This window comes from Thamnophis sirtalis, unplaced genomic scaffold, assembly GCF_051295495.1.
Source record: "Thamnophis sirtalis isolate CommonGarterSnake01/CBP01778 unplaced genomic scaffold, rThaSir2_p1.2 scaffold_10, whole genome shotgun sequence".
In the NCBI taxonomy this organism is placed as follows: Eukaryota; Metazoa; Chordata; class Lepidosauria; order Squamata; family Natricidae; genus Thamnophis; species Thamnophis sirtalis.
The window spans coordinates 1,957,614-1,965,073 of NW_028261390.1; positions in this window are offsets into that span (position 1 = coordinate 1,957,614).

Consider the following 7,460-nt stretch of genomic DNA (forward strand, 5'->3'; position numbering starts at 1 on the left):
GAGGAACTGGGTGTGATCAGCGTGGTGATGATGATCCCAGAGCCCAAACTCATGGATCACCACACCCAATGGTTCATCTAGATCAGGGATCTCCAAAAGTGGCTTGTGGACTTCAACTCCCAGAATTCTCCAGCCAGCAAGGCCACAAGTCTTAAAGTTGCCACGTTTGAAGACTCCTGATCTAGAGGTTAAGCAGAGCTGGAGAGAGAATTGACCTCTCTCCCCCATCAACACCAGTTAACACAGGCCACAGAGGAAGGAGGAGAGCAGTGCCAGTAAACCATTACCCCCAGTCCCTGAAGCTTTCCTCAAATGGGCCCTTGGTACAATGGTTAATGATAACTGAATGCTACGGAGGACTCAAGAAGTACCAAGATGGATGCATCACTCTTATTTCTGCTCTGCCACAGGACTTCAACAATTGGGACTGTACTGCCTCCATTCTGAACCTTGGCCCGAATCCCAGCTGGTCTAGGTCATCTAGTTCCTTCCTTCCTCCTCAGAAGCCTGGTCATCCAAAACGCTTTCTGTTCAAAGGGAAGGTTTGAGCCTGGATGAAAATGGCCGAGGACGATGGGGCCCAGCAATTGCTCCTTAAGGAGAGGAACCCCACAGACTCCTTCAAGGCTGAAGGTACCATCCCCTCTTGCAGAAAACACCACATGACCCAGGCACAGGCCACTTGCTGGGCAGCTGGGACCATCTGAGAGGGTCTAACCAACAGGTGGCTGAGTTGACAGACTGGAGGATCCCATCTACCTGCCTCCCCAGGAGTTACAGAGTCAAACGTGCTCCCGGTAAGTACAAGGCATGCCATAGGTACCTCATCAGGACCTGTCCAGACACTCTGAGCTGATCCAAGCAACTTTATCTGCCAAATATCAGGAATATTTCTCACAGCAACCCTGCAGATTATTCTGTGACTTGTGTTTCTCCAGGGACAGGGTCACCTTGAAGAGGGTCAATGGAGGGGGGGGGGGGCTACTGGGAGATTTGATAAAGGCAGGGAAAGAATGTTGTTTTGCCGCCATGATGGCCATCATGTCAACTCTTAATATGGGTTATTAAGAGAGCCAGTTTGGTCTAGTGGTGAAGACATCAGACCAGAAACCAGGAGACTGTAAGTTCTAGTCCTGCCTTAGGCCTGAAAGCTGGCTGGGTGACCTTGAGCCAGCCACTCTCTCTCAAAGGGTTGCTGTTGTGAGAAAAACAGGAAGAGAAAGGAGTATCGGGTATGTTCATCGGGTATGTGATCTCTAGGCTGGAATACTGTAATGTGCTCTACATGGGGCTGCCCTTGAAGAGCATCCGAAGACTTCAGCTAGTCCAGAATGCGGCCGCGCGAGTGATCGTGGGCGCACCACGGTTCGCCCACATAACACCGATCCTCCGTGAGCTGCACTGGCTACCTGTTGATCTCCGGGTGCACTTCAAGGTCCTACTCACCACCTATAAAGCGCTCCATGGTAGTGGATCTGGCTATTTGAGAGACCGCCTTCTGCCAATTACCTCCCTGCGTCCCATCAGATCGCATAGAGTTGGCCTCCTCCGTATTCCATCTGCCAGTCAGTGCCGACTGGCGACTACTCGGAGGAGAGCCTTCTCTGTTGCGGCTCCGACACTATGGAACAATCTCCCCGTGGAGATTCGTACCCTCACCACCGTCCAGGCCTTCCGCACAGCCCTCAAGAACTGGCTAGCCCGTCAGGCCTGGGGATAATCTTATTTTCGCCCCTCCCGAATGCTGAGTGAATGTTGAGTTTTATTGTCTAATTTACTTTGTGCACATTTCTTTTTGGTATTGTCCTACACTCCCCTTCCTTTTTTGATTGTAAGCCGCCCTGAGTCCCCTCAGGGAAAAGGGCGGCCTATAAATAAATAAATCTAAATCTAAATCTAAATCACTGCCTTGAGTTATTTGTAAAAATAATAAAGGCAGGATATAAACAAACAAACGAACAAATATTCTCCTTGAAATCTTAAGATCCAAAACAGTGGAAGAAACAGCATTCTGGTTAAAATGACTGGCTGTTACAAAAGCTTACGTACCTTTTGGTGTTTTTTCTTTTTTTTCTTTCTTTCTTTCTTTCACTTTCTCCTCTTCACCAGGAACTGGAAGCAAAGCATGAGAGAATGTTTGATTTGGGGTTCAAGGCTCTGGAACAACTCTCAGCGGCTTACAAGGCATAACATTGAGATGTATGTCAGAGAAAAGAAGAGACGGTTGATCTGAAGAACAATCCATAATGAAGCTCTCTGGAGAGTCTCTCTCAGCCAGGTCAAGATTGTCCCAAAGGTGCTTTTCCAAAAGGCAACTGGATTTTCTTGCTTTTGTTAAAAAAACATTTTGCTTTTCATTTAAGACGTTTCTTCAGTTCCCTCCGGCCTTGGTTTAAAAAAAACGAAAAGAGAGTCCAGTTGCCTTTTGGAAAAGCACCTTTGGGAAACCCATAAGAGAAAAAGTAAAAAAAAATGAGGGGGGGGGGGAGAAGTGTTCGACCAGTCATCCTACCCCCCAAGGCCAGATTTAGAGAAATACGTGAAGCATCAATAAAGTGCCAGCAATATGGATGACATTGTTTAGCTGCCAAGACCCAGAGCATCCGGGAAGGCTGAAACATAGGGAGATGTGTGGTTTCCACTGGATTTCCATTTCCATTTTGGACGTAGGCCATGAAGCACTTGAGATAACCAGCACCGTGAATTACACCCAGAAGCCAACTGGCAACCAGCACAGCCTGTGAAGTGAGGGAGACGCATGAACACACTATGACACAGCCAGTACTGTCTGCAACACTACATTCTGGACCAGCTGTAGCATCTCAGAGGTTTTCCAACGCAGCCACAACATTAACAGAGGGATTGAATCACCTGAAGTGTTAGTTTTTTAAAAAGTTAAAGCTTTCTCCTGTCTGGTCGTGTCCAAGTCAAGGGAGCGGAGCTCATATCCGTTTCTTGGCCAAGGGAGCCAATGTTGTCATTTTCTGTGGCCAGGTGGCCAGCAGGGCTCTAGGCCAAAGGTGAGGGGATCGCTGTTACCTTCCCCCTGAAGTGGTACCTAATCATTACTCGAATTTGCATGCTTTCAACCTGCTAGGTGGGCAGGTTGGGTCAAGGAACGGGAGCTGCATGGCACTCAGGTCTCGAACCAGAAACTCGGCGTTTTTAACCACTGAGCCATCACATCCCAAGTGAGTGTTAGTACCACTTTATAATGGTTGGTAAGGCCATGCTTGGAATGGTGCATCCGGTTTTTGTTGTCTCAATTTTTAAAAGATGTGGAGAGAAAAGCCACAAAGAGGCTATGAAGAACGGTTGCAGGAATTGGGTGTGTCTAAGTGTGGCATGATAGCAATATCCAATGTCTGTGCGGCTGTCACAAAGGAGAGGTATTTGATCCAAAGTCCTTGAGGGAAAGGCAATAAGCAAGGATGGAAATCAAGGAGGGGACCAGCCTAGAACTGGCGAGGAGTTTTCTGAACAATTAATCTGTGGAATGGCCTGTCTCGGGAAGTTGTGGTTGCTTCAACTTTGAAGGTTTTTAAGAAGAAATTGGGCAGCCACTTGTCTGAAATGGTATTGGGTTTCCTGCTTGGGCAGGGGGTTGGACTAGAAGACCTCCAAGGTCCCTTCCAACTCTGTTATTGTGTAAATTCCAGAGCAGCCTCATGTAAATCACACCAGAGTAATCCAATCACAAGGCAAACGAGGCATCAGTGACAACCTGAGTGGCCTCCTGACCCTGGAACAGATGCATCTGGCACATCTGTAGAAAGACTCTCCTGCCAAAAGTTCCACCTGTTCAGGGATGGAAGGCGCAGAAACTGGGAATCCAGGAGGACCAACGTTTCTCACGGCTTGCAAACTCTTTAAAGACCAAAGATGAAATTTCTCTGGGGGGGGAGGGGCAAACAAACCCATTTGATGTTGTCATGATGTAGATCTGAATGGTGATGTCATTGTTAGATTTATTATTTAGTATTTTCTGTAGGAATTCTCATCTTTCTCTAAAAGATCCACAGTATTTATCCCGTTCACCAAGAACTGCTTCCCAGCAGCTCCCTCCTAATACTCAGTACTCTTCTATTGAATGCTGCACCAATACAACTGTTTTGTTTATTACTTATTAAATGTATATATCGCCCGTCTCATGGTTTGCATATAATGTTGGGTGGTCTGCTAGAGCTTACGTACTTGGTGGTCGATGTTTCTTTCCTTCATGATGTTTCTTTGGCTCTACAAAAATGAGAGAATTTTGTTTTACATTCAGTTCGAAAGCTTTCATTACTAATATCTTTTTTTTAAAAAAAAAACATTGGTCCCAAAGAAATGGTAATTGGTGAAAACCCCTTCTCCAATTGCATAGCATAGAAACTGACCCGTGACCACAAATTAAGGGATCCAATCTAGATTTGGATTATTTTCATCTTGCTGAGATTTTAGAGGTGAATTGGTTTCCAGCGGATATTCCACCCGAAACGGGGACTCCTGCAATTCATCCCTTTCAAAATAAACAGAACTATACAAAAAATACAGAAACAGAGCCAGACGAAGCCAATGCAGTCACAACCATTAGGAGAAACGAATACAGAAAATAAAGTTGAACAGAAAGCCCATCACAACCAAAGGTCAAGGTTTCTCCCTCTGGTGCTCATCTCCGTCCCTTGGCCAAGGCAGTCAGCACTGCCCAAAGTCACTTTCCGTGGTCAGGTGGCCAGCATGACTATGCGCCGAGAAGCACAGGACTCTCTTACCTTCCCTCCACTAGTGGTACCTATTTATCTACTCGCATTGGCCTGCTTTCAAACGACTAGCTGGGCAGGAGCTGCAGTGAATAACGAGAGCTCACCCCAATGCGCGATGTTTGGGTCTCAAACCCAGGCTGCCGGTTTCCCACGCTGTGCCAATGTGACCCATCACAACTAAACTAGTATTAATAGTATTCTGCGTAGGATAGAAGGGGAGCTGCAAATGCTTACATACCTCCTTCATGTTGTTTCTTTTCATGATGTTCTTTCTTTGAGCCTATGAGAAGGCAAAATGCTTGTTTACATCCAGTTTACGTATTCCAGTAGGAAAATGATGGCTCTGAGCTGGTTTTAGAGGCTCCAGGGGACTTTCTGTCTTTCACTCAAAATATTCCTACATGAGCACCTCGCACGCTAATCCCTTTTGAGGTGACCAACATTATTATATAAGCAGAATAGGAACAAGAAATAGAAGAACAGAAACGGTTACGGTGTTGTAAGTATTTGGATTATCTGAATTCAACAACCTGAGATAGGCCTGAACGTGGCACGACAAAACCGCGCTTGACTAAGCCGCGCCCGATTAAACCACGTCGCTGATGTCATCAACAGGGCGACAACAGCGAGAGCGGAGAAAGAAGGGTGCTTTAAATAGTGCTTTGAAAGCAAGCCGATTCAACTTAAGGTAAGGGTTAGGTTTGGGGTTAGGTTTAGGGTTAGGTTTAGGGTTAGGTTAAGGGTTAGGGTTAGGGTTAGGGTTAGGGTTAGGGTTAGGGTTAGGGTTAGGGTTAGGGTTAGGGTTAGGGTTAGGGTTAGGTTAAGGGTTAGGGTTAGGGTTAGGTTTACGGTTTAGGTTTAGGTTTAGGGGTTAATTTTAGGTTTAGCGTTTACAGCGTGCTTCTGTCTCCGCGCTGTTGTCGCCCTGTTAATGACGTCAGCTACGCGGTTTCGTCGAGCGCGGTTTAGTTGAACGCGTTTTTGTGGTGGAACCAGGCCTGAAGGGAGGGGAAAACTGGGAAAATGAAAGACATAAACAAGAACTTCATCAAAAAGGGGGGAGGAGCCAATGTCTCCACAGTGTGTGCGGTCTCGATGCTCTGAGACTGCAGCCGGTACTTTTGCCACTGGGGGGTCCAATCGGACCTAAACCATCTCGAAGGGACGGTGAACAGGAAGAATACATCTTGCTGATTTCGGGGATATCATAAAATCCCTGAAAAAAGGAAGAAAAAGTCTTCAAGCTTGTGACAAAAGACAGCTTAGGCTGATGAAGTGAGGACGGATGGCTATGGAATGGAAGGGAACAGAAAGAGAAAGTGTGATCATCTGGGGAATTCTTTCTGTTTTGGAAAAAAAAAACTGCCCAAAAGAATCTTTTTTTAATGCTAAACTAAACCCTTAACCAGAAGAAGTCAGCAGCGGAATTGATCTTCATTGTTTTGTTTCGGTCAGTATGCTTTTTTTCTTGTAACTATTGAAATGCTTCTCGCAACTTTTTCTCTCCCCCCCCACCCCCCTCTGCTTAAAGTGAACAGGCCGGTTTTTCTTCTTCAGCTTCTTCCTGCGTTATTTTTCAACTCAAGGACCAAAATCTCCCTCTCTACATTAACAAAAATTGTCTACTATTTGCTATTAAACTCCATTTAAGAACTTTGTCCCTCCTAAATCTGAGTCAACACAAGAAAGTGAAAAAAAATACTAATTTTGCTCTTCAGAAGGTTAATGTCTTTGTGCTTCAAAGCTCTGTAACTAAAAGTAATAAGAGTCAAGGCTATAAATCTGTTTACCACAGCTGTCTCTTGAGAGCCTTATCGGTACTGGGAGAAGGAAAAAAAACAGAACCTCTCTCTTGTGAATATTAAAGCTACCGCAGCAGTAATTTACAATTTGGAACATGGAGCAATTTACAAAAGACGAAACTTTAACTTTGCAAGGATTTGGGATGCAATTCAAGAGTTATTGGTAACTTGGAGAATTGACAAGAACATAAAGTTTATACCAGAAACAAATAAGGGAGGTGGAGTTCCAAAAACTGGAAGAGAAAAAGGAACACAAAGATAAGAAAAATAATGATTTGATTTCTGAACTGAAAGTAGTTGAAAGCAAAAAAAATGGGAGTTTGGAGGGGGGAATTCGATGGCCTGGAGCTTTACCCCAAATTTCAAGGCACAAAAGAAGAAAAAAAGAGAAAAAATGATGGTTTTAAAGAAAAAAATCTTACCAGAAACAGGATTGGCAACCAAAGATAAATCAATTTAAGTAGCAAAAGGGCGCCAAGATTACCTGAGAGATCCAATAGACAATAAGGTGCAGAGAGATGTCCATAAAAACTTTACCAAGGAAATAAATAGAAAATTAACTCCACAAATGGCAAAAGAAATAAGACTACATGCCTTCTGGAAGGACACAGGTTGATATATGAAAATCGATAATAAAAAAAATAATAGATAAATTTGATGATTAGTAAGTAGAGATTTAGTAACTCTTTAGATTGCTTGTTTAAATAAATAGTTGATAATGGTAACAAGGTATATTTCTATGTTGGCTGGAAGTGAGGAAGCTGGATATAAGTAATAAATGATTTTGTTACAAACATTAATGATAATAATAATAATGATGAAATGATAAGACTTATAGTTAATGACATATATATGTACTGGCTTAATATAAGGAATTTGGATATAAATTGCAAACAATGATTTGGGGGAAAAG